This window comes from Diplotaxodon limnothrissa, linkage group LG14 (assembly GCF_057381915.1).
Source record: "Diplotaxodon limnothrissa isolate DT_005_m linkage group LG14, D_limnothrissa_male_GT1.1, whole genome shotgun sequence".
Classification (NCBI taxonomy): domain Eukaryota; kingdom Metazoa; phylum Chordata; class Actinopteri; order Cichliformes; family Cichlidae; genus Diplotaxodon; species Diplotaxodon limnothrissa.
In genome coordinates, this window is record NC_140609.1 from 16,465,323 (window position 1) to 16,471,322 (window position 6,000).

The following is a 6,000-nucleotide window of genomic DNA, read 5'->3' on the forward strand; positions in this document are numbered from 1 at the left end:
TCTGACAAGGATGCCCCCTGGGCGCCTCCTGGGTGAGGTGTTCCAGGCATGTCCCACCGGGAGGAGGCCCCGGGGCAGACCCAGGACACGCTGGAGAGATTATATCTCTCGGCTGGCCTGGGAACGCCTTGGTATTCCCCCGGATAAGCTGGAGGAGGTGGCTGGTGAGAGGGAGGTCTGGGCCTCTTTGCTTAGGCTGCTGCCCCCGCGACCCGGCCCCGGATAAAGCGGATGAAGATGGATGGATGGATGGATGGATATTTAGAGCAATCCTGATGGATTGCTCTAAATATTCATTTTGTTTTCTTGGAAATATAATATCTTTAAATTCGTTCAAAAGTGTCTGGGAGATATTGTCAGTTTCTGGTAGCTGGTCTTCATCGTCCTATGTTTTTCCACACCATGCGAAAAACCTTGCAAGTCGGTTTTGCTTTTTTCGGAACAGGTGGTCTTTGAATATCGAAATCACCACTTGTTGGTACGGCGAAGCAACAGTCAACGTAATGGTAACAAGGTTAGGTGTAATACCCAGTTCCTTTGTAATGTCTTTGAAAATTGCCTTTTCAAGACTTTTGATCCTCTTTTTTTTTATATTTAGAGTTTCTTCTTTAAGTTGCGCCCACAGAGCTATGAAGAGACCCTGCTGAATCTCATCGGATGGCGACACATTTGCCTCTCTTGAGGCATGTGTGATTACTGCCTTTATGAGCTCTTTAACAAGCAACTGTTCCTCTGACAGTGGAGCTTCCACTGTCACATCATTACAAGGTGCAGAGGGCTCAGCCTCGCACACGTCACACTCCTTTGTGGAGTCCTTGGTGGGCTCAGGCACTGGTGCATCTTTTGGCCCCTCATGATTCAGTTGCTGGGTGCATGAATTGGGGCAACATGCACAGTGCTCCGATTTCTCCCCCAAGTTGACACTAGGCCCTTGGCCGAAACCACCCAGTACGTGCTGTTCCTTGAGCATTTTCTTGTTTTTGGATTTTAAGTTGTTATGAAGTTCCTCAAGCTTAGTGCTCTTTTTTAGGACTTCACTGTATTTGTAGTTTAAGTTCTTATTCTGTCCCTCGAGCTCTGAGTTCTTTCTCAGGATTTCATCATTTTTGGATTTTAAGTTGTTATTAAGTTCCTCAAGCTCAGTGTTCTTTTTTAGGACTTCACTGTATTTGTAGTTTAAGTTCTTATTCTGTCCCTCGAGCTCTGAGTTCTTTTTTAGGACTTCACTGTATTTGTAGTTTAAGTTCTTATTCTGTCCCTCGAGCTCTGAGTTCTTTCTCAGGATTTCATCATTTTTGGATTTTAAGTTGTTATTAAGTTCCTCAAGCTCAGTGCTCTTTTTTAGGACTTCACTGTATTTGTAGCTTAAGTTCTTATTCTGTCCGCTAAGCTTTGTGTTCTTTTTTAGGACTTCACTGTATTTGTAGTTTAAGTTCTTATTCTGTCCCTCGAGCTCTGTGTTCTTTTTTAGGATTTCACTGTATTTGTAGTTTACGTTCTTATTCTGTCCCCAGAGCTCTGTGTTCTTTTTTAAGATTTCACTGTATTTGTATTTTAATTTATTAAGTTCCTCAGTCTCCAGGTTCTTAAGCTCGAGTTTCCCATAGAGCTCCTGGTTAATAGCTTCTTTTTCTTTAAGCAGGTGGGACATTTGTCTTAATTCAGCACATTTGCTTTTGTTTTGTGTCATCAGGTTTAAAATCTTCTCCTGTGCTTGATTAAACATTATTTTCCAGCCCTCATTTATAATATCCACATTGGGCTGCCTTTTTTTGCTGTGTTTTCTCTGAGACATGTTGGAATCTTAATAAAACAACTGTGTAAATGATCCAACTGTTTCAAAATGTTTCTCAGGTTTAGGTTTGAATGCTGCGAACACGAGTGCTGTGAATAAACTGACTAAGTTTGCAATTCTCACCCCTATTTATGCCTTTCGAATGGATCAGACGCCTTTGATCTGCATGCACGATATATGATGTCATAGGGCTTTGGAGCGTGATGTCACGGGGGTGGGCGTGGAAAGGATTTTGGCCCGATTCGCCATTTTGGGGGTCTAAACAAAGCGTAGTGACGTATACTGAACACAGTAAATTATATAATGTAAACGACTACCTGAAAAACAGGTAGAACGATACTTTTGTATCGTTTATTGCATTTATGGAGGGAGTGATGTATGCTGGGTAATGGCACAGCTAGCGACTGGGTGACTTTATTCACCCGCTTCGGCTGTTATCAGTCCATACAATGGGCGTTATTAGCACAAATCAGTCCCACAGATATGGGCTATCTCCTGCTAGATTGTTCAGAAGGTTGTTCTCATCCATCCAGATGGAGGATCACTAACAGGAGCGTGGAAGACTCCAGAATCCACTCTGGCTGCAATCCGGTGGATATGCAGTGTGTACAGGTAAGACCATTTAAACGGACAGCATTTATAGAATGACTATTAAAAGTCAGCGTGTGTCAGTAATGTTAATGTGGTTATGTTAGTAATACACCGAGTGCTAATATAACAGCTTTAAGATGCATTTGTAGATATTATTACGTGTTTTACCATCTTTATGGTGCTAGCTTAAAGTTACGGTGTAAACGTTAGCTTATATTGTAGTAAGGCTGTTACTGTTTAAACGATGTTAGCACAGAAATATTAGCTTCTGTCATGACTGATGAAGTTACTAGTTAATAAAGTTTTCAGTAAAGTGTTTAATCGCAGCCACAGACTGACAGCAAATATCTCGATTAGCTTCAGTGCATCTGTAATAAATATGTGCAAGTTTCAGTGCTTCGTTTAAACTGTATGATACTTATACTGACCCAGGGTCAGTTTAAAATACAATCCTAGCCGTGTGAACAAAGCCTGGCTCCTTTAAGCCTGCATGACAAACCTCAGAATGCAGGTTATTATTACGCTTTCCTGCTGGCACACCTGTCACACCTGAGAGTCAGCTAGAAACTTACAGTGACGTGGACGTCATGCAAGGACTGCCAGACTCTGTAATACTGCAAATGATCAGTGACTCATGTTAACACTAAACTTTAAACGGTACCTCTGTGTCTCTGTGTGCTGAACATCTAGGATTGAGTCAGGCTGCATTGACTGTGGGACTTTAATGTGTTAAAAGCAGGTTGAAGACGGCTCAGAAACATTTGAAGATTACAATTTAGCATTATGGCTGCTGGTGGTTTGTAAAGCCTCTACTCAGCTGTATTTTTGTTACTAATTTATGTTCGTTGTTGTTTAACACAGATTTCAGAAGAGCAAATATGCTTAATAGTTTAACTAGATTTCATTTGTCAGTGTGGGACTGCTGAGTCACCTGAAGAACTCGTTTCATTCATTCTCCACATGATGTTCATTTACAGAAATGTTTCACAGGAACTGATTTCTCCCAAAGGGTGAACTAGTGTGTTTCCATAGATTACCTCTGTATGAATGTACTTCTTAAATGAAGGCAAGTGTTTGTCCTTTTTTGTTCCTCAGGTACAGTACGTGATATCAAGGGCAGGCGGTCAACACTGGGGGTAGACAAGAAGCAGACGTACTTCCAAGAGGGAGCTGCAGTGAGGTCAGAGGTCAGAATCTGAAACAGCTCAGGTTTATATTTTAGGTGTTATAAAAAATCAAAATGTATTTATAAAGAAACCTTTAAATAATAGTCATAATTATGATTATTATAAGAAATATCAAACATTTAAGTGGATTTTCTGTTACACATATTGTGTTAGCCCTGCAATAAACTGGCAGCCTGTCTTTGTCCTGTATCAGCTGGGATAGGCTTCATCCTCCCGCAACCCTGAATTGGATACATTGTATTCCAATTATGTAATCTGATCATTTACAAACTCAAGGTATCTAATCAAAATGTAAGTAATAATTATAAAATGGGAAAGCAGAAATAAGTGTGACGTAAATGTGTGAGCTGACATAGAGGACAGCTACATGTAGTCTGAAAAACCTTTGTTGTCAAGTTTGCAGGTCTATCAGCACGAGACATTCTTACATAGAAGAGACTGTTAAAGTCTCTAACTCAGCGAAGCATTATTGGTCCCGTCTGTTTGGATAAATATAGTAAGTTGATGTATGTCCATTTATTGACACATTTTCTTAAGTGCTTATCCAGTTCAGGATCACAGTGGAGCTGCAGCTGGATATGTTCACTAAATAAACCTTACAAAAGTTAACAATACAGGGAGTGCAGAATTATTAGGCAAATGAGTATTTTGTCCACATCATCCTCTTCATGCATGTTGTCTTACTCCAAGCTGTATAGGCTCCAAAGCCTACTACCAATTAAGCATATTAGGTGATGTGCATCTCTGTAATGAGAAGGGGTGTGGTCTAATGACATCAACACCCTATATCAGGTGTGCATAATTATTAGGCAACGTCCTTTCCTTTGGCAAAATGGGTCAAAAGAAGGACTTGACAGGCTCAGAAAAGTCATAAATAGTGAGATATCTTGCAGAGGGATGCAGCAGTCTCAAAATTGCAAAGCTTCTGAAGCGTGATCATCGACCAATCAAGCGTTTCATTCAAAATAGTCAACAGGGTCGCAAGAAGCGTGTGGAAAAACCAAGGCGCAAAATAACTGCCCATGAACTGAGAAAAGTCAAGCGTGCAGCTGCCAAGATGCCACTTGCCACCAGTTTGGCCATATTTCAGAGCTGCAACATCACTGGAGTGCCCAAAAGCACAAGGTGTGCAATACTCAGAGACATGGCCAAGGTAAGAAAGGCTGAAAGACGACCACCACTGAACAAGACACACAAGCTGAAACGTCAAGACTGGGCCAAGAAATATCGCAAGACTGATTTTTCTAAGGTTTTATGGACTGATGAAATGAGAGTGAGTCTTGATGGGCCAGATGGATGGGCCCGTGGCTGGATTGGTAAAGGGCAGAGAGCTCCAGTCCGACTCAGACGCCAGCAAGGTGGAGGTGGAGTACTGGTTTGGGCTGGTATCATCAAAGATGAGCTTGTGGGGCCTTTTCGGGTTGAGGATGGAGTCAAGCTCAACTCCCAGTCCTACTGCCAGTTTCTGGAAGACACCTTCTTCAAGCAGTGGTACAGGAAGAAGTCTGCATCCTTCAAGAAAAACATGATTTTCATGCAGGACAATGCTCCATCACACGCGTCCACGTACTCCACAGCGTGGCTGGCAAGAAAGGGTATAAAAGAAGAATTGAGATTGAGAACCTGTGGTCCATCATCAAATGTGAGATTTACAAGGAGGGAAAACAGTACACCTCTCTGAACAGTGTCTGGGAGGCCGTGGTTGCTGCTGCACGCAATGTTGATGGTGAACAGATCAAAACACTGACAGAATCCATGGATGGCAGGATGTGGAGATGTTATATTGGTTTCACTGGTAAAAATAAATAATTGAAATGGGTATATATTTGTTTTTTGTTAAGTTGCCTAATAATTATGCACAGTAATAGTCACCTGCACACACAGATATCCCCCTAAAATAGCTAAAACTAAAAACTACTTCCAAAAACATTGAGCTTTGATATTAATGGGTTTTTTGGGTTCATTGAAAACATGGTTGTTGTTCAATAATAAAATTATTCCTCAAAAATACAACTTGCCTAATAATTCTGCACTCCCTGTAAACTTGCATCCATGTACGTTGTTGTCCACAGGATGAGAAAATCAAACTGGAAGACTGTGGAACATGTTAATAAATGTTTGTGTGTTTATGCCTGTGTCTTTCACAGGAGGCGCTGGAAGGTTTCCCTAATAGTTCCTGGTGAATCAAAGCAGAACCATAAAGGTTGCTGGACTGCATGATGGCCTTACCCCTGAGCCGTCATCCTGTTAAAGGAGGAACCACTTAGAAACTGTTTTCAAAGTAGCTGAGCAGATTTCATCTCAAGTAAGCAATTAACTGTTTGTTCGTTTGTTCTGCCACTTAAAGAGCATTTAAGGACATCTTTTGATTGTCCAGTTGAATTAATTCTACTGGCTCTCATGGTCATTTGTTATTATAGACATATT